At 37.0% G+C, this 23,015-nt stretch overlaps 1 protein-coding gene across 1 annotated transcript in view; it reads left to right on the top strand.

Annotated features, from left to right (window-relative positions):
* Window positions 1-23,015, top strand: part of alk (ALK receptor tyrosine kinase) — a gene marked incomplete at both ends in the record, with an annotated part of 709,791 nt that overhangs the window by 284,009 nt on the left and 402,767 nt on the right. The window lies entirely within an intron of this gene.

The raw sequence follows: 23,015 nt of genomic DNA, 5'->3' as shown, positions 1-23,015 counted from the left end.
ACATAAGTCCTAAACAAAAATGACAATATGAATTCCACGATGGATGCATAAATGTTTTGGCAATCGACGAGTCAAATATTACACCCGGATTTTTAACAGTGTGAGATGGAATTAATGAGACCCCGACAATAGACTCAATTCAGACTTTTTCAAAAGGGATGCTGGACCGAAAACAGTAACCTCAGTTTTATTATTACATTTAAGGAAGTTTCTATGTAACCAGGTTTTAATGTTGGCAATACAGGTATTCAATGAGTCCAGGGGGAGAGTGGCGATGGAGCGGGCTGAAATGTAAATTTGCAAGTCATCAGCATAACAATGAAAGCTGAGACCATGACTATCGATAATGTGACCATTGGTCACCGATAAATGGCTAAAGAGAAATGGTAGCAGATAAATATTGAACAGAAGTGGTCCAAAAACAGAGCCTTGAGGAACACCCTGAGAGAGAGAACACGGAGAGGATTTGAAGTTATGAATGGTAATAAAAAATTGTCTATCGGTGAGATATGATATGAACCAAGATAAAGCACTACCCGTGATGCCGATAGCTGCTAGCCGAGAGGTAAGTATATGATGAGATATAGTGTCAAATGCAGCAGTTAAGTCAAGCATGATGAGAACAGTAAGACCACCAGAATCAGCAGACAATAGCAAGTCATTAGTAATTTTTACCAGCGCTGTTTCAGTGCTGTGGCCTGACTGAAAGCCTGATTGAAAGGGATCAGGAAGATTGTTAGCAGAGACATGAACTTGAAGCTGAGAGGCAACTACTTTTTCGAGGAGCTTTGCAACGAAAGGAAGATTATAGATGGGTCTGAAGTTACTCATAACAAATATTTATAATCAGATGGACTAAGAAGGTTTAGGTGAAAGTGGTCATTTAGTGACTGATGGGTTTCTGTGAGAAGCAACATGTTGAGTATCAATTATATCATTGAGTAGGGACGCTTTTCCAGTCAGTGAATGGAAGTTTAGTAATGAAACGTGCTGTGACAAGCACACACCAGGGGCCCGTTCTTCGTACGTTGCTTATTACATGTGAGATGATTTGACAGATCCCAGATCTTTTAATCGTGATCACGGATCTCTGGCTAATTTGGTTCTTCAAACAAATTTGCTGATTGGATTAAAATATCTGGATTAAATGATCTAAGATCACTGCGCGTTCTTGTGTTCCCTGAAGAGGGCAGATGCATCGATACTCGAAACCACGATCAGCAATGCAGCGATTGGCTGGCGTCAAGACAGCAACGTAATGACATCATATAATTAAAAAAGCCACCTGGCAAAAAACTTGACAAATTATACAATAAAAACCCCACGAATTTCTGGACCTTTATAAGGAAACAGCCAAACCACCAAACCAACATAAGTTATTATAGATAAATTATAAATGTTTTTTTTTTTTTTTTTACATGATTACCAATTATTTCTATTCACTATTTTATACAGTATTTGTACACAATTTAAATTATTTCAATGTTGTAATTAAATTTTTAATTCAATTTGGAGCAGATTTGTAACGTGACAGTATTAAAGTTTCTTAAGGGTCAAGATCAAATTATCTGCATCTCTTGCACTGCATCAAGCCACTCCCATAATATCTGTGATCACTTAAATTAATGCACGGCTCAGAGTAACTGTACAACATGTGTGTAAACCTTCAATAAAATTATAAAGTAATTATTCCATCACAAATAAGTCGCTCAATCAAGTGGCTGTGTCTATTATTATATACAACATTATAATATTATATACATTCTCATATACATATACAATATACAATTTTTATATTATTATTATTATTTAAAATTATTATTATTGCCCCTGGTTCAGTAATGAACTCTTGTAATAAAGTAGCAGTGGCTGGGACAGATTTTAAGTATCACCTCAAGATGCAATCTAATCCTGTTTACATGAAATAAGCCTGCTCATGAGCAGGTTTAAGCTTACGGACCTGTTACTATGACAGCAAGTCCAGGATGACCTTCGAAGAACCAAACAATCCGAGATCATGCCAAATCGTAAACAATCAAATCCAGCTAACTGAGTTAGCGACGTACGAAGAACGGGTCCCAGATTTCACATCGTAGTGTTGACAATTTTCCCTGGCCAGGGAACTTAATGCAGATCGATGGAATGCAGTGCACGGTAGTGCAATATTCATCACGCAAATGCCTGGTAGAGCGATGGACATAGCGGGGTCGGCAAAAGAATCCCCAGCGAGCAACAATACTCATATATACCAGAGTCAAGACGCATATGGCAGTTTAAGGTTCGCAAATGCCATTAACAACGAGGAAAAGTAATACAAACTTTTTGTCCAGCATTATCCAACGCATTGTCATACATATAACAGCTGAGCTGTGCGGCGAACACACACCCACAACTTCAGCCGGGGGAGCAACGACACCGTCCGCAAACCATAACACTGCCAGCAGAGAGAGTGGAGAACGACTCTGTCACATTTCTGTCTTGTCTTGTTTAGCACGTGGTGTTTTTGTTATTTTCTAGCTGTGTCTCATATCGAAAGGTTGAGTCCTCCAGAGGTCGCATTCGAAGGCTGCATGCGTCATCAAGGCTGTCTCATTTTTAGGAAAGTAAGTAGGACACTCCGAATGCGACCTTCAAATGTGCCCATCTTTCACAGGAATTCGGAGTGTGCGTGAGGTGTATCCTTCGCTGCTGCAGAGAACCCACAATTATTTGCGTCGCCATTAACAACCGTCATGTTTTTTTAAATATTATTTTAAAAAATGGTGCCGCCGGCAGATATACATGCAAGCGAAGATGTGGTGTTTAAATTGAAGTAGTTTCAAGCTTGTTTTTGTTTTTAAGCTGTATTACCTCGAATAGATAGTTTTGGTAAACAGGGTTACAAGTGTTTAGTGATTTTTAAACGTTTAGAACAGTACTTTGCTGTCAAGGCAAGAAACATTTCGTAGTCATTTTCAAGTTAAAAATAATTTTCACTCATAACTGGTGTGAGAGCGCAACGCCACTGTGAACGTGTTGGCATAGCAATGTGATACTTCCTGCCTGTGTGTCCTACGGAGGACGTCTCATTTAATTATGATTAAGACTCCGGATACCGCATCCTTCACAGGATGTGTCCTCCAGAGGACGCAGCCTTCAAAATGAGACACAGCTTCTGTGTCATGTGTGCTCTTGTCTTAACCCCACCCCTCTTGTCACCTGATAATTGGTTGATTTGCCCCACCTGTTTGCTCCCTATTTAGTCTCCTTGTGTTTGCAGTACTGTGTTGGTTCGTTGTCATTGATTCCCGTCCTTGCTTCATGTCTCCTGGGGCCTATACCATGAAGCCGGTTTAGCTGGCTAGTCAGATATGTTTTAGCTTAGTTTGTGCCAATCCTGGGTTTTAGGTACCATTAAAGTGGTTTGGCTTTTAGCAGTGTTCATCTCCATAGTAACTTACGCTCCACGGCTAACCTGCTCCAGGGCAGGTTATGTTCTGGATAAGAGATCTCAAACTGAAATTAGACCAATCAGCTGTCAGCAAAGTGACACGCCTCTGATGCAATAAAGTCACTCCCCAATATCTACTCCAAATTAAAGGTCACTACATAGCAAATGGTTTTTAAAGACTAAAGCGTCTAGCTTTTAACAATGTTTATTTATAATTATAATAATAATACTTTTGAATGATTTAGATATCATTCATGTAATTATACTCTTAATCAATTACACATGTATCATTTTAATTAATCAATCATTAATAGGCACTTAGTTAAAATTAATATAAATAGCCTAAAGGTCATACAAATAATACTACATGTGATCTTAAATGTTAAATTCTCTCTATATATCAACTAATCTAACTTCATAACTTCTACTTGCATTGACATATAAGATATTTCTTTAAGTTGTCCTCACAGCTCTATGCACAGCTTTTCTTCCTGTCTTATTTGTTTAAATTCTTAATATTTTTCAATCATGTAATATTCTGCAGAAGAGAGAAATGAATCTCAGTTTCACTGATCCACAGCATGTGATTGGCTGTTCAATTCTGATGGCACAGCTAAACTCCTAAACTCAGGATCAAAGCCTGAGTTGACAGAGAAAGCTGATGATCAGCATCATGGGACCAACAAAGCCTGAATAGATTGGTTTGGTTTTGTCAACTTGAAACTAATCCTGTAACCCTGAGTTTGTTAAACTACCATCATGGTACAGGCCCCAGGGGGCTGTTTCAGAAAGGAGGTTCAACCAACTCTGAGTTTAAACCTGAACTCTGAGTTGACTTACTCTGAGATGGGAAACTTTGAGTTTTGGGTTTCAGAACAGCTGAATTGAGGTAGTTCAATCAACTCTGAGTAGACTGACTCTGAGTTAAGCACATGCACTCCAACTATGAAAAGCCACGATCAATGGAGCTCCGAAATTACGATTCACCATGGCAACAGCACCCAACAAAAATACGTTTGTCTACTTCCGGGTTAATATGTAAGTTTAATTCTTAATTATTTTAATTAAGTTTAATTTTCATGGTATCCAAAAGGCAAAAAAAGAATGTGGCAGCAGCTATAAATGAAAAATAAAAACATAATTCAATCAGATAAAGCTTTAAGCATAAAATGTTCAGGGGTGTTGGTTTAATGACTTTACAAACATTTGACATATTAATTAAATATCATTCAGTGTCCAATGTGCAGCAGCTTTTCCCACATAGAACCTTTTCACAGTGATGACGTGTTTTAATGGTCACCAATATCGTAAATCCTGCAACGTTTTTTGTATTTTTAAATGTATGTACATTTATAACACTAATACTTTGTATTATATTACTTTTGCATCAAATTACAAAAAAAAAGTTACCGTTGCTGTGAGAGTGTTTCTAATACAGCGTCTATGGGAGTGATGGTGAAAATTAACATCTTTCTCTCTTTTCACTTCTGTTATCAGACTCACTCTATTTTTTCCCTCTTTTTGAAAGTTGTGAAATCACTATTGTGGAGTTTTTCTTTTGCTATTTGAGCAAATGGGGACACAAAAATATATATATTTAATGTATTCTTTCATTCACCGCTATAAAAGTTAACCCTATGACGACTTCTGCTCTGAGAAACCCAGAAATGTGAAAAGGGTCTATGCTCTTTTCACATAATGAAATGTTCTCTGATCCCACTTGTTACATTTATTAATTAATTAAACATTTGACTTCTACTCAGGCCAGCCAAACACCAGCACCACTGACAGATGAAGAGGAGATGGAGGAAGAATATTAACATCCAATAGGAAAAAGAATAAAGTATTTGTAGGAAATAAAGATGACCATAAAAATTGTAAATAAATGTATTTAACAGCTGTGGTGGTGGTTATGGTATATATCTCGTACTACCATCTGGCAGCATCCTTCCATTCCATACAGTAATCCGTTTTCAGAAAGTGTGATGATGGGTATATGAGTGGCATAAATGCGTCCAACCACTGGAAATCCTAAAGGAAATTCTAATTATTAGGTTACTTCTAGAGGATTATCAAGTGAACGTCAGGATCCTGTATAAAAGGACATGCCATTTTTATCAGTTTGACAGTGTCCTCATGATGAAAATATAAGCAATGAATGAATGTACCTCCACTGCAAAGAAAGTTTTTCTCACTATGTATTTTTGTCAAGTGGCAGATAATTTAATTTGTTTTAAGTAAACTTCGCTTACTTTAGATTTAGATTAAATTTATATTTTTTTGATATTTGTACTTGAAATTTGACCAAAATACTCAGTAAAAAAGCATTTGTGCAGTTTGAATGAATTAATAAAGTATTTAAACACTGCTGGTGCTTTAAAAAAGGGGAGCAGACTGAAAGAAACTCTGGGTTTATCAAAGAAAACCTGCTCCTGACCAGGTTAGGTTCACAGAGTAAGTTACTGTGGTAACTGACTCTGAGTATAAGTTACCTCTCTTTCAGAAACGGGCTTGACTTACCCTGCTTTCTCGGGTTTGACATACCTCCTATTCTGAAACAGAAAACCCAGAGTTTCCCTTATTTCAGGGTTCACATACTCAGAGTTTTCACTTAACCTCCTTTCTGAAACGGGCCCCTGGTTCCTTGTGTGTGTGGTATGTTTTGGTTTTCCCCCTCGTGGGTGTTTTGTTTGTTTATGTTTTTTGTTATAAATAAAACCCAAATTTCTCCTGCACTTGAGTCCTCACTCCTTTTCACCCACACCTACCGTGACAGACTCAGCCAGAGCTGTCGAACAATCAGAGGGTCAGCAGGAAAGGCCGCGCATTAACGAGACAGCCAGAGAGAGAGTGGAGACCCACTCACCAACAGTGACCAGGCGGCCAACAGGTAGACCATAATCCAGCAAGAAGCGAGAGCTCGCAGCAGATGAGATGGAGGGTGACAAAGTAGCCGGAGAATCCCGATGGTAGGGAAACCGGATAATCACAGCCAGGCAAGAAGTAATCCAAAAGAGAGCCAGCGGGAAAGGCTCAAAACAGACAAACACGAGCATAAACAGACGGGCAAAACAACAGTTAGCGTTCACAGTGTGAAGCGGCAGCCAGACACGCACAACGCTCTCACACCGGAACCGGAATGTTAGTCAGGTGACACACTCAACCATAGGCTCTACACCAGATCCATTATAACCCGAGGTATGCATTTAAGGGTTAAGCTAGTCAATCCCTTTTGAAACTGGGATTTCAGACAGTGCTTGTCATTGTCAAGCCATCTGTGCAATATGGATGAAAAAGGTCAGAGAATGTGTGCAGTCCATTGGTGTGCCATCTGAGACCACTGCAGGCAGTGATTTCTGGTTCGTGTGGGGGCAGAGATGCTGGTCAGCAGATGCAGAGGACGCTCTCTTGGCACACATATTCCCACTCAAGAAGCATGGTCATTCCACGAACCTCCCACCATCCAAGTCCTTTATGATCTTGTGCCCCAACTGAGTTGGATATAAAAAGCTAGGGGAGTAATTGACCATTTTGAATGAACAAATTTATGGGCTGTAAACGCTCATGGTCGAAGGCATTTAAAGGCGAATCCGCCTGACTATCTGTTGTGTGGAGACCAGAGAGAGAGCGAGCTCAGCTGTGGCAAAAGTTCTTGAGTAATTTCAAACTATGCCATTTGCTATTTTTATGGTGCATTTGTCTAAATGTCCTTCTCAGGAACTTGAGAGGCCATGAGAGAAATATAAATTTGCATGTGTGGCATAAAGTTGGGCAATTTCATTAAAAAGCTTTCTAAGCAATGCTAAGATTTTTATTTATTTTATTTCCTGTTGCAATTAAAGAAATTGTATCCCCAAACCATACCGCAAATAATCCAGTTATATGAACACTCTGGCATATTATATGTAACAAAATCTTCTGAAATAAGCGGTTTGAGATTTAGGGATTTAAAAGGGAAGGACCTTTTTGTCCCCTGAAAAGGTATTTTAATCATTTACACAGTACATTGAATCATGTCAGAGATAAAATGTTCCGCATAATAGTCTCTAATAAGCACCACTATATATAACAAATGGGTCACATTGTCAGGATAAGGATTTTTACAGTATGCTTTGTTACCGAGTAGAGATCAACTGACACGAAACAGCCTTTTCAGAAGCTTCATTAAAGGTTTATACCGTTATATAATGTCAGGGAAATCTCTGCAACAGCTTTGTGACAGGGAGCAAATAATTTTTTTCAGTAGTATCTGACAGTGTGTAAAACCTAAGTTATGCATGTAGAGCAATTTCAGTTTGTGAAATACTGTCATCTTGTGTTTTCCGCTAGTTCCGATTAAGGTTTGTGATGTTGTTTGATGTGACTAGGTGGATAGAAACAAAGCTCAAGGAAACCATTACTTGAAACCAGGGATGTTCAGAGTTTAATTGCAGCCGTTTCCAGGGTCATTGTGACTGATCGACTCTAAGTGTTTGCTTCAACGAGTGTCAAAGGGGATATGATCACACATTCAGGGAATTAAGACATTAGATAAGTGAGGGGTCTAAATGAGGATAAATGGCCAATAAAATCAGTGTCCTTGGCCATCTGGTAAGTCATCAATTCTCCCTTAGCTTGCCACTGTGGTGGGTGCAGGAGCCGTGTTACACATCCAGAACTTGTCGCAGGCTTTGTTGAATCATTTCTCTCAGCCTCATTTGGAACAAGCAGGGTGGAAAACGCCATTTAAGAGTATGGTTTCGGAGACCAAGGACACAATAGATCTGCAGTCTATGTAGGATACCTTATTTTGACCAAACTTTGCATGTATCCTTCAAAATGAAGGCAATCCCATGATATATTTTAAAGAGCTTAGTTTAAACTAGGGATGCAACAATACAGTTAGTCCACGGTTCAATACAATACCTCGGTTTTTAACCACAGTTTTCGGTTCGGTTCGGTTCTAATGGCTTGTCACATACATTTTTTGTTATTCTATTCTTAGGCGACAGGAACAGCCAGAGGTTAAAGAGAAAAAAGACTATTTTTTTATTGCAATACTCTTTCTTTATTTTACTTTAAATAATTTAAAAACCTTACTTAAACTTAAAACTTTACTTAAAAAAAAACCTTGTACACATTCCTAGTGTATTGGATAATATAAAATAAATATATATAAAGATTTACACTGGCAGCTCAGAGCTGTACAGCAGCATTTAAGTATGAAAGTGAATGAATGTAAAAATAAAACACTACATAGACTTCACTATAAAATATACACTGATTCTTAGCTACTGTATTAGTTTTTCAGTCAAGAGCAGTGAGTAATTTTCTGTCTTTTGTTGTTGTATTAACATTAAAGGGATATTTCACTCAAAAATGAAATTTCTGTCATCGAGAAATTAATACAGGTTTGGAACAACATTAGAGTGAGTAAATAATGACATCATTTTATAGGTGAACTGTCCCTTTAAGGACCGCGGGTTCACTACTGCGCTGTTGTCAATTTAAGACCTGCGTGCATCTAATATACAGACACGATTGCGATTTTACTTTCACTTTAGACCTTGCCGACTGTTTGTTAACCTTGTGTGTATTTGACAGTATTAGCGCAGTAAGACGACTACTTAGTCCAGTAATCACGTGTTTGACAGGGTTTTAGTGCGCGCGCTCTGAAAAGCATGTTAAAACCGCGCACGCGAATGAAACCGGCAAGGCTTTAAAACGCACGCAAATAATGAACTTTGGTGATTGTGAATAACTATAGTGTTCCGTGAGTATAACTCCACCACTAACGTGTGATATGAATGTATGTCGCGTTGTTCAGTATTGGGATGGAGGCAAATGATAGAATTTGTAGAAAAATAATTAATTAAATGCGAAACCGAAAAAAACGCAATTCACAAGTGCGTATTGAACCATGAATGCCGTACCGAACGGTTCAATATTATATTGAGTATTGTGGCATCCTTAGTTTAAACAAATCCAAGATGGCAGCGAAAATTTTTTGTGAAGGTCTACTCTACTTCAGAAGGATAAGCAGAGCGGCAGGTACTACACACAACCACAAACAGAACAATGTTTGGCAGACTTTGACAATTTTTCGCTAAGCACAAAGTATAATTAGTTTTTTACGCATAAACTAGGTTATGCTGCCTACAGTGAACATCAGAATAGTATGTGTGCACTCAAATATTTCGAACTGCGTACAATGTACGCTCATCTCACATGCAACTTGAATTTTCTGCTATAATTAGTTTGTCCACAAGTTGGCAACACTGCAGAGACCTGTTGTTTCACAGTCAAAAAAGAAACTGATGAGACAGAACAACAACAAACTACAGGAGCTTGTGTGGAGGGATTATGAGAGACCCTTAAAGTCCCCTTGGAATCAAAATTGAAATATTTTGGCTTTTAGTGTAAATTAGCCTTACAGTTATCTATAAGCTAGTGTGCTCCAAAACAATGACACTTTGCATTTAGAAGATATAAGTGTACACTAGAAATAGATGCTGAAGCGGTGGCTGAAATCGGTCACTTGTTTACACAATTACGGTTTTATATATGGTGAATGGCACATAGTGCACTTTATATAGGGGATAGGGAATTATTCAAACAGTGTAAATATGCTTTCCATTGGGGCAAATTAAGTCTGGTTTCACAGTAGTTTCACATGAACCACTGCAACAGACACACCCGATCAAATGCGCGAGTCGGCGCGGACCACAAAACACATCGGACCCATTTGAATTCTGCACCGAATGCCATAGTTTAAAGCGATATTTAGGAGAAATGGTTAGAGATTAGGAGGAAACGGCTCCTTTTCCGAGCTCTGGCCGACCGTTGATATAAACACTATTGGCTATTTTTAAAAAGGGGAGGAGCTGTGATATGTCCCGCCCTGTCTTCCTGTTTCAGTGGAATTTGTCAACATAAATTGTATCTTCATTTTAATCAATGTTTTTAATATATTTGATATAATATAACAGACTGGTATAATAAATATTAGTATATTTGATAACAATATAGCAGACAATAGCCTTAGCGCTGGCTCATGCATTTCACACGTGTTTCTGACTGAATCTCGAAATTATATTTGAGTATTGTGTATTTGATCGTTTACAAATGATTCAGAAAATATTTGCCATTGAAATGAGTGAGCCAATGTTCAGTGTCACAATATTACTGTTTTTTAGCTCTTCTTTCAAAAACATTTCTGATTGAAATCTTGTTTCTTTTGTTGGCAGATAATTTAGCTTGCTTTAAATAATGTTCATTTTATGACACTTCAGTGGGCCTTTTAATTCTAGTTTAAACTAATACAAAAACATTTTTATCCGTGATAACTTCTGGAGAGAAGCAGCGCAGACACTGAACAAACATTATATTTTCTAGCATGCAAGTGTCGAGCACCTGTGTTTGCAAACGCCATTGAACATTTTCAGTAGGTGGTCTTTTATGACACCGACCTATCCCAATACCAAATAAAAAAAATAAAAAAAGACCCCAATACCGAACCTTGAGATCAGCCTGGAAAAATATCAATAAAAATTGTAAAATGTATAAAAATAAAATGACCCCCCCCCCATGTGTTTTCTGCCTATGTACTGTGCTTTGTTATTAGCTTAGCAACATGCTAACATCAAACTCTATAAGAATAATTTGAGAGTTGAAACTCACTTACTAGGATCCATATCTGTTAAGTTTTTTTTGTTTTGTTGCTAATATGCCTTTAAAAAACTTGATGTAAATGCCCTCTTCACATGTAAAATGAATTGACGAGCTTCTTGTGAACACTACTTTGCTGTGTTCACATTCAAGCTGTGGTGGCTTTGCTGTCAGATCCAATATAGTCTGCATTTCCTTTAATAGCAGCTAATGCAAAACCACCACTGCATTCATAAAACCGATTCAAGAAACAATCCACTCTGAAATGTACAGCACAAATGGATCCCCTTTTCATAATTTTGGTATGTGCTAGACCTAGAGTTGTAACGGAATACATTTGTAACTGTCAGAATATAAAATGTGAAAATATTCCAAAGTCTCTTTTTTTGTACTTAAATGTAGCGTAATGTCTAATTTAGGGCATTTAAAATGAGTAAAACTTTACGTAGTGTTACAACTATACTTTGAGATGGAGACAGTTGTCACAAAAGTACTCGTCTTTAGTGGAAAAAAAAACTAAATATATATCTAGGGTTTTGACATATTTTGTTAGTAGACATATAAGGATCCATGCGAAAAAGCTCAAGCATTAGAAAATGTGCTAGAAATGGGTCATATGTTTGATTCCCAGGGAATGCATGAACTTATAAAATGTACCCTGGATGCAATGTACATTGCTATGCATAAGTGTCTGCCAAACAAATAGATGCAAAAGTTTATTCTGGTAATTATGTGTACAGTAAAACAAAGAAATAAAATACAATGTAACACTGTACTCATTCCATCCATACTTTGACCATTTATGCATAGTTTCAATAGATGGTCTTGAGGTAGTTTTGGAATTTTTGTTTTCACAGTACATCAAACTCTTGTCTCAAAAATGTAAAATAAATAATTTCTCAAATTACAGTTTTAAGGCTTATTATGTGTCTCGTTTGCTGACCTTTTATTCGAAGTGTGTATCAGTAAAGGTTAATATCACTCACTCACTCACTCTCTCACTCTCTCACAATGAAATTGGTGACCTGCAACCAATTGAATGTGAGTGCTCAGAGCAACATGTCCCATCAGAAAAAAAACAGCGTTTTTCCGAAATCAATTTATTGTTCTTATTCTTCAACCTTGAAAACAGCCATCACAGCGTTTCACATCTCATTGAGACCTAAGTTTCCCCTCTGGCATTTAACCACCATTATCTGAGGGTTTTAAAATACAATTCACCATCATGGCAACCGTGGTTGATAATCTCTAAGTGGAAAGAAAGCTCAGGAATGTTCTCTAAAATCTGGCAGTTTCACCAGTATCAGGTCATGAAATATTAACAAGCTCTAATGCAGCATACTGTTAACTTGATATGAGAGCACCACCTTTGGATGAGCAGTGAACTGGAATGTTTTGACAGATAACCTACGAAATGGTCAGATCAGGTAGAAATAGCTCTTTAATCCAAAAATGCATGACATTTAGAAGCTTGTTCTTTATAAAATATACTTATTTGTAGAGGAAAAATAGGTAAAACTTTAGTTTAGGGTCCAATTCTCACTATGAACTTGCTTATAAGCATGCATATTACTAGAATATTGACCGTTTATAAGTAATAATAAAGCATTAAAGGGTTAGTTCACCCAAAAATGAAAATTCTGTCATTAATTACTCACCCTCATGTCGTTCGACACCCGTAAGACCTCCGTTCATCTTCGGAACACAAATGAAGATAAATTTGTTGAAAGCTGATGGCTGAGAAAGGCTTCAGATAGGCCTCCATTGGCATTCAGTACATTTACACTCCCAAGACCCATAAAAGGCACTAAAAACGTCGTTACAAAGTCCATCTCACTACAGTGGCTCTACAATAATTTTACGAAGCGACGACAATAGTTTTAGTGCAAAAAAAATCAAAATAACGACTTTATCCAACCTCTTCTTGTCTTCAGAGTAGGCCTCCACGACGCATGCGCGAGAATGACGTAGCGCCGGCGTTCGGGAATCCATGAAATGCACACTTTAGCCCCATTTTGAGCACTACGCCGAGACCTAAAGCACGATCAATGTAGAATTCAACAGCTTAGATACGCGCGTCTTCCTCTGCTTGTAAACAAATCGCTTCTGGGTCATGTGTCCGAACGCCGGATCTGTGTCATATTCTCACGCATGCGTCGTGGAGGCATACAAGGAAGACAAGAACAAGTTGGATAAAGGCGTTATTTAGATTTTTTTCGCACAAAAACTATTGTCGTCGCTTCGTAAAATTATTGTAGAGCCACTGTGGTGAGATGGACTTTGTAACAATGTTTAGTGCCTTTTATGGGTCTTGGGAGTGTAAATGTACTGAATGCCAATGGAGGCCTATCTGAAGCCTTTCTCAGCCATCAGCTTTCAACACAAATATCTTCATTTGTGTTCGAAAGATGAACGGAGGTCTTACGGGTGTCGAACGACATGAGGCTGAGTAATTAATGACAGAATTTTCATTTTTGGGTGAACTAACCCTTTAATGCTTTATTCTGCCTGACCATATTCTACATCCCTTAATCCTACCTAATACCTAAACTTAACAACTACCTTACTAACTATTAATAAGCAGTAATGTGTTTATTGCTGCAAAAGAAGTTAATAATTAGTTATTAGTTAGAACTAGACCCTAATATAAAGTGTGACCAAACTAATAACGGCTTAAAGATAAATGCCAAATGGAATTGGAAACGGGTTTCAAATAGAGTTGTTCCGATACTAGTATCGGAAATATCACCGTTACCACAACAAACTCTGGCATCGGTATCGACGAGTACTTGTCGACGAGTAACCCATGTACCGATCTGAACAAGACCTAGTTATTATGACCGCTAGCTTTGCCTAACCACTGTGCGGTTCTTCTTTCGAAGAAGAAATGAAAAAGCGTTAGCAGTCCCTGTTTAGAGCAGCGAAGAAGAAATGAAAAAGCGTTAGCAGTATGTCCGCTGTTTAGCAGTATTTAGCGCACACGCGCGTGACACTCGCTCGCTGTCTTTGTCCTCCCCCAGTTTCTCTACCTCTACGTACATTTTTACAGTCAATGGTCACTATATGAGGACACAAACGCATAAACCGTCACTTCATGAGAATTTACTGTGTCGTATAATGAACAGACACTCAAAGGTCTTCACAGCAAACTGTCAAAATAAAAGTTTGGTTTAAGAATATTCTAATTTTCAGAATATATTAGACTACTGTTGTAGCCTACAGAAGATTTTAGCTACGTCTCTATGTAATAATAATACGTCTTTACTAATAATAATAATTATGCCTAGAAGTTTGCAAAGAGATTATTTTCTGATTAATATATAATTTTATGTTCCTACATTTTATTTGGTGCACAGGTTTTTTTTTTATACAGTTATATTGTAAAACTAAAATACCTTTTCAGTTTGCAGTGTTAGATTTGTGGCTGCATTTGAAGTTCTTTTTCGCTTAAGAAAAATAAATAAAATTACTGTCAAATGCATGTCAGATAATAAAAATACTGTAATAAATACAGTAGTTCACTGTATGTATTTGTTCATGTTTTATTAAGGGATAAGTCTGAAGCACACCATAAAATAATTCTAGCAATTCATACAGGGCTAGAAGTATATACAGCTGTATATACAGATACACACCCAGGTATCGGATCAGTACTCGGTATCGGCCGATACCCTGAGCCCATGTATCGGGAAGGGAAAAAGGGTATCGGAACATCTCTAGTTTCAAACAGATTTACCTGAACACTCACTTTGTCTACCATCGGTTGGGCAAAAAGATAAACTCTCCACAAATACTTAATACTGGTGGAGTCAACATTGTTGTAAGGCTGATCAGTAAACTCAAAAGTCACAGTCTTATAACTTTTGGGCATGGCTGACCTGTAACATAGCTCAGAGCTCAAAATGACATCTGTTATGCCACTGACCTCGCTCAACACAAGCACTTACAGTAAGCACTGTCAGTAATATGTCCACAGAAATTGTTCTTGTGTACCAGCAGCTTTCATAAACTGCCAGTGCTCTGTTCTGTCGAGAGACCCGTATGTGTGGTCTCGCATGTGGTATCACTTTCAAATTCTTTTTTGATCTTAAAACATAAGCTTTGTTTTGTTTGCCAATTTGGTCTCAATCATTTTCAAAATATGGCAAATTAACTCGTTCCCCGCCATTGACGGAATTTTCCGTCTTTCACTGTTATACGGTAGGGGGGGGGGGGGGGGGGGGGCGCTATTACACCTCTTCTGAAAGAGTCCTGAATCCTCAGATCAAAACACAGGTGAAGAAGCAGAAACAAGCGATAGCAAATGCCAAAACCGCAAAACTGCCTAATGTTACTGAATGAAATGTTGACCCAGGACGAGCTATAGGACTGTAAAGCTTTGGAGTGTTGATGGACTCAATCAACCCCTTCTGTGTTTTTATCATCGCTCTCTATCCGATCTGGATGTAGTCTTTGAGCAAAAAATTTTGAAAAATCACCTTTTTGTAAATGTTGCTTTTTTAGGAAACGTTTACCCACATTCAAGTGTTAATTAGAAAAGAATGCATGAAGCTAGAATAAAACGTTTTATTTTCTTTTTGTTTATTTGTTTGTTTAAAAGCAGATGATCCGTTCTGTATTTTTATATATTTCATGTTCAAGTATTCATACAAAACATATTCTGAGGTTCTGGCTGGCAACTAAAAAAAACAAAAAAAAAACAAGAATTTTGTCATTTAGTCATTTAAAAACATTGAATATAGTCTTGAAAACTGGATAGGACATGAAGAGTTGTGAGAAAATACTATTTCAGTCTTTCTACACAATTAATGTGATTTTAAAAATAAAAATAAAAAATCGGACCCAGTTTAAATTAGGTGGCCTTAACAACTATATAACGTTTAAATTAATAATTTGTACAATGCACTTTTTGTGTACATACATGTTTGTACATTGTACTTACATTTTGAAAATGACCTGCAAGTAATTACATCTGTAATTAATTTCTGTAGTTACGTTTATAATTACACTGTTGACCCTTCCCTTACACCATCCCTACCCTTAAACGTACCCATGTTTATTGTACTTATTTTTTGTTAGAAGTACATATTAGTAGTTAAGGCCACCTAATATAAAGTTGGAGCAAACAATCACTTTTAATTCAATGTGATGCTTGCAGTATCTTGACATTTCTGAATGAAAAATGTTTCAAAGTAACTCCTACACATTTTTCTTTTTATCCTTAAATTTAGTACAGTACATTTTCTATACAATAAACTTAACTCTTTCCCGCCAGTGTTTTTAAAAAAAGTTGCCATCCACCGCCAGCAGTTTTGATCATTTTCACACAATTTTCATTGCCCCCAGAATGTTTTGTTGTATGAATATCTGAACACGAATATATAAAAAGAAAGAACAGACCCTGTGCTTTTAAGAAAAAAAAAAAAAACGGTTTTACTTTAGCTCAATGCACTTTTTTTTAAACAACACTTGAATGTGGGAAAGGTCTCATAAAAAAAAAAAAAATGATAAAAACTCGTTTCACTCAGATTTTTGCTCTATGATCATCTTTCTGAATCAGATCCAGACGTAGTCTAACACAGATGAAGTTGATCGAGTCCATCAACACCCCAAAGCTTCACAATCCTATAGCTCGTCCTGGGTCAACATTTCTTTCAGTAACATTAGGCAGTTTTGATGTTTTTAATGTTGATGATCGCGTTATTTTACATACTCATCTGCTTGCATACTGTATGCTATCGCTTGTTTCTGCATCTTCTTCGCCTGTGTTTTGATCAGGAGATTCTGTACTCTTTCAGAAGATGCGTAATAGCGTCCCCTCCCATATAAAAACTTAATATTCTGGAAAGAAAGGGAGAGAGAAAGGGAGAGAGAAAGGGAGAGAGAAAGGGAGAGAGAAAGGGAGAGAGAAAGGGAGAGAGAAAGGGAGAGAGAAAGGGAGAGAGAAAGGGAGAGAGAAAGGGAGAGAGAAAGGGAGAGAGAAAGGGAGAGAGAAAGGGAGAGAGAAAGGGAGAGAGAAAGGGAGAGAGAAAGGGAGAGAGAAAGAAAGAGACTGAAAATTATGTTAATGGTGGAGGAAGAGGTAATGCAGCCACCACCAGCATTTTCTTTATAATTTTCACAAAAATAGCTCGGCCCCCAGAATATTTGAATATCTGAACATGGAATATATCAAAAGACAGCAAACAAAAACATTTTTATTCATGCATTATTTTTAATCGACACTTGAATGAACGTTTCATTTAAAAAAATTAAAAAAGCAACATTCTGAACAAAATGCTGAGAAAAATCTTTTTTTTTTTAAAAGACTACAATGTGCATTCTGCTTTCACTGTGCCCAGCCTGATCTCATGAAAATGCGTATCTATAGCACAAATTGTATTTGTACGTTTTTGTTTTTTTTATTTATAAAAAAAAAAATGTATATGCCAAAATGAGTTTTTATGAGCAAGTTACGCAGTTTTCATGTGATGCGTGCTTTATAACGTGTTATATGCATGTACCCCACACCACTAAACCTACTAAATGGGGCGACAATGCATATCATATGCACGTAAACTCATTTTGGTGTATAAATCGCATGATAAATACAATTTATGAGAACGTGTTGTTGTGCCACAATGAAGTCCATGTGCAGTTTTTTAACCCCAGAGAACAGGTTGTTTGTTAAATTTGGTATTTATTGTCAGAAATAAACTAGAGTTCAATTAAGTGAATACGTGTTTTTAGTTTTTTTTTTTAAATCAGACTATTTTTGCCTATGACTACTACTACTTAAAGCTGTCTGAGCACATTAAACTGGGATGCAGAATATAGAAAAAAAATTCATAAATGAAACATAACAAAGAACTCCATTAAGTGTGAGCTATGAAAGGGTAACCTCTGGGCAATACTTTTCCCCCTCTGGGATCTTACTACTTTAACAAGGAAAACACCAAATTCTGTACCAAGGAAGCACATACAGTACACACACCGTGCAAAAGAACAGAGTACTATTTTTTTTTTCACACCGCCTGGGGCTTCAACCAGCAGTCCTCTGATAAACAACCTGGTCCCACCGGTGCTTTTAACACTCCAGTGAATACAAGACGAATGTGTGGTTGGAACATAACACAGTTGGAATAGTTTGAAAGCCATTCTAGCAGAATAAACGAATATAGGAATACATGGAAAACCACAGGAAAAGTGGGAACTAGCTGTGAACATAATAATCATACTAAAGTTCCTGAAGAATGGATTCTGACATTCACGTTTATGTGAATGCCAGTGTTAAAATGATTAGCATTACAGAGCTATGTGAAAAGCTTATGAGATAAGCTATGTTAATGAACTCACTTTGACACATTGTTGAATTAAAACTTGGTGACTTTATCTGCATTCACCCGACACTGCACTCTTACAAATGCTAAACTCCAATTTAAGACTCTACAATCTAGCTGAGTTTACATTTATTAACATGTTCCATCCTCTCGAAGATAAGGTTTTCATATAGAGGTATTTTTTCAGCTGTGAGTACTTTTATTTCCAATGATTTGATTTTTATTTTATTATTATTTTTTTTAACTAATAGATTATTTTCATCAATGGTTATCAAGGGGCATGCTCGAAATATGCTGTGTGAAGGATTTTTTTTTTTTTTTCGCTCTCTTTACAATTTAATATGGACCTTCAAAGTTCAAAGCACATTTTAAAAAGCTTGATGGACAGCATGACTTTTTCTCCATCTAACTAGGCTAAGAAGCCAATCAAATTACACTCCTGACTGAACTTATAACCAATGACATCCATTTCAGTACAAACTGTAATTTGGCACAGCTAGGATCATTTGTCCTTTTGAAGACACATTTCATCCATCACCTCAACACAGTTTTTGACCTTAAGCAATACATTTTAATTAGAACCATCTCTGAATATGGGTGACCTGACTTCAGTGTGAGCTCGGGCGACAATCAGTCTATAAACAACTGTATTCAATTGTCAAACAGCTTAAAAAATCAAGTACAGCTGCATTTGTATATTTAATATATTGTATATTGTATATTTAAAAATTTGTATATTTAAAACACCTGTAGATCCTATAGCACCCGTATATACATATTATACACCCTACTGTGCAATAAATGTGTGCAATACTTTACCTCAGACATTTCACATATAGCACCTTATAACTTATATATAGTACCTATATTTACAAAACATCTGTACATATTCTATTCCATCCGAAGCGCTTCTGTCACATTGCATTTCCACCATTGTGTGTTTAACTTACAAATTTATTTTTATGTTACTTGTCTCTTGTCTTGTCAATTTACATTGTGTACTGGAAGCTTCTGTAACCAAAACAAATTCTTCGTGTGTGTAAGCACACCTGGCAATAAAGCTCATTCTGATTCTGATTTAAAGTTGAATTTTTTCAGAATATTGTCATGTTGGAACATCGAGAAGTGAATCAAATGATATATTTTACCAGGTAGAAATCATATAGAACATAATTTTCAGTACACTATGATCACCTTTTGGATTTGTATAATACATCTTCAGTAAACGCCACATTTCAAGGTAATTTCATGATTCATGACGCATCGCTTCCTGTATTCCTCAGTTGTAAGTCTCTTAGGATAAAAGCGTCTGCTAAATGAATAAATGTAAATGTAATTTAGATTTGGATGTAACTGAATGTGATGTCCGATGAGTGAGCAATTTACATGTGAAATTTGTAAAATTCCACCATTTTGACCACTTCAGGCAGATTTCCAGACCTGTTGCGAGCAAGAGTGGCTGTAATCAGCCTTGACAGAATAATCAGCCAATCATAGTGTTGAAAAGACCATGATTGGCGGGTATTATCACATTGATAGTGTAATGAAATAATCATAGTGCAATGGAGGCATTGCCTTCTCTCACGATATGTTTTGCTTCACATGCCGCATTTTAGGATCTCCGTGAAAACACTGAGTTCAAGGGAAGCCAGTGCTGCTTCCCTCTGAAACTTCATCTGCTGGTCTTGCTTTTGGATTGTATTACTAAACCAAAAAGCAAATGTTTTATGTCATTTTATTTCATGAATTTTATTTTATTTTTGCCTTCTCAGAGAAAATGTACTTAACATATTTACTACTTAAACATTTTCTTTTGGACTTTTAAGTCTGACAATCCTGGCTTTGAAATTGGCATTAGAAAGACATAGAAGTGTGCTATTTGGATGGATGGATGGATGGATGGATGGATGGATGGATGGATGGATGGATGGATGGATGGATGGATGGATGGATGGATGGATGGATGGATGGGCGGATGGACGGACGGATGGATGGACGGACAGATGGATGGACGGACGGACGGACAGACGGATGGACGGATGGATGGATGTTGTACCACATATATACAAACAATGCATTAATGAAAGTGAAATACAGACAAAGAAAAATACCAATTAAAAAATGTACCAGTTAAAATGTAAAAGCTTTAAAGTTTAACATACTATCAAAAGTTCAACATATACATGGAAAAATATGGCAATTACAAAATAATCAGGTAAAAGCTACCCTAAAAAATAAGATTTAAGGGAAGATTTAAAAACGCTAAGGGATTCAGCTTACCTAATCTCAGCAGGCAGAGAATTGCAAAATTTTGGAGCAATTGAAGAAAAAGCCCTATCCCCATAGATTTTAAACAAGTAAGAGGAACAACTAAAAGTCCAGCTTCAAAGCTGCGGAGAACATGCACAGGTGTGTAGGTTAAAAGCTCCGAGAGATAATGAGGTGCCAATCCATGCAAAACCTTATAAGTAAACACAACAATTTTAAAATCAACACGGAATCTGACGGAGCCAGTGTAAAGACTCCGCGACAGGAGTGATGTGATCCCTTGTCCTGTTTCCAGATAGGATTCGAGCAGCTGAATTTTGAACCAACTGTAATTTGTTTAGGGTAAGCTTTTGAAACCCTGGCCAGCAAAGCATTGCAATAATCAGAAAATACAAAGATTTTAATTAACTTTTCAGCTACCAGGAATGATAACCGAACGTAATCTGGCTATATTTCTAAGATGAAAAAATGATGTCTTGACAGTGTTCTGAACATGAGGAACAAATGCTAAATGAGCATCAAATATCACATCCAAGTTTTTATTTTTATTTTTTTTTACCAGTGCAGAGACATCTACTTAAAGATAAAGACCCCATAGCTGGTGGGGTGAACCAATGAGCATTACCTCAGTTTTGTCACTGTTTAGACAAAGAACATTTTTAGACATCCTTTTTTTATCTCAGAAATTAAGAAAGGACACCGCTACATTAACATCAGGTTTTGAATGTGAATATACACCTGGGTGTCATCTGCATAAAAGTGAAAATTGAGACCAATTGATCTTAAAAGTTGACCAAGAGGATAAATGTAGATGTTAAAAAGTAAAGGGCCCAAGATTGAACCTTGAGGAACACCAGATTGCACCACACCAGTATCAGACCGGCAACCACCAAAGGCTTGCAGTACCAGAAACACCAAATTCAAATTCTAAACATGCAAGAGAAACTGAGTGATCAACAGTGTCAAAAGCAGTACTGAGATCAAGAAGAATCAAAATAGAAAGACAGCCAGAATCAGAAATGATTAATTAGTGACCTCAACTAATGCTGTTTCTGTGTTGTTTTACTTCTGCTAGTGTTCATTTAAGATGGAAAGTGCAGTAATTTGCATGTGTAGGTATGTTTTTGAAGTCTTGTAAAAATGTTGGTAGAGGAATTTTTTTCCCAATGAGTGTGTGCAATGAGCAAAATAACGTCTTTTAGTTTGTCAACAGATTTAAAGGTCCACTGTGTAATATTTAGGAGGATCTATTGAGAGCAATGCAATATAATATACATAATAGGGGTGTCAAACGATTAATCGCGATTATACAATGGGGCCGTTGAATGCTTGAATCTGATTGACTGATGAACATTCAGAGGTGTGCAATTATTTTCTGGGAAACGCACAGCGAACGTAGTTCCAAGCAGCTCTCTTGGCCGCATTACAGTTCCATATCACTTTGCATAGTTAACTGTAATAACGGAAATTACAGGACTACATTTTTTTTTTATCAGTTAGCCTATATAGTGGAGCAACTTAAAGGCTACACATGACATTTTTTTCACTAGCGAGGTAATAACAGCGCTGTTTAGATACACACAGAGGTGGCCTAATTCACACAAGCTCTCTCGCTCGCTCGCTTGTCTCTATGCTATCAACGGCTCAAGCCTCTGTTACCAGCTTTAAAATGACGTTTCGGAACTAGCAAAAGAGCTGTTGGATGAGACGCGGAAGAAATAGTCCTACTCACAATAGCGATTTTAAGTACAAAAAACGGACGAATCCCTTTAAATATCATCGGATCGATGTCTTGAGGTGTAACTGTGGAATTAGCGGAATAAGCGGAATAATTGACGACGGGCCGTTGAATTATTAGAAAAATAATGCACACCCGAGGTGGTGATGCGGTCACGACGCGAAGCGGAGATTTTACTTAATCGCATCCAATATAACAGTTTGTGTTTACATAATATAATGTATGTGTGTGTACTGTGTATAATTATGTATAAAATAAGGTCCATATATATTTTGACACGGGCATAATTTTCATACTCTTGGCTCTGTGTGCCACCAGAACAAAATTAAAATGAAACAACCGAGATTAATTCGAAGTGCAGACTTTCAGCTTTAGTTCAAGAGGTTGATAAAAAATATCAAGTAAAACATTTTTAGGAACTGCAACCATTTTTATCCCCCCCCCCCCCCCCCATTTTCAGGGGCTCAAGCGTAATTAGACAAATGAATGTAATCATAAATAAAATGTTCGTTTTTAATGTTAAGTAATGTTGTAATTGTTAAGAATCCATTGCAGGTAAAGGCTGCCTGAAAATGGATATTACCAAAGACTGGGTTTCCTCCTTTCTGATGCT

Source organism: Gobio gobio (assembly GCF_949357685.1).
Source record: "Gobio gobio genome assembly, chromosome: 13".
Taxonomy (NCBI): domain Eukaryota; kingdom Metazoa; phylum Chordata; class Actinopteri; order Cypriniformes; family Gobionidae; genus Gobio; species Gobio gobio.
Note: the sequence above shows the minus strand (reverse complement) of the source record. Positions and strands in the feature narration are given on the sequence as shown.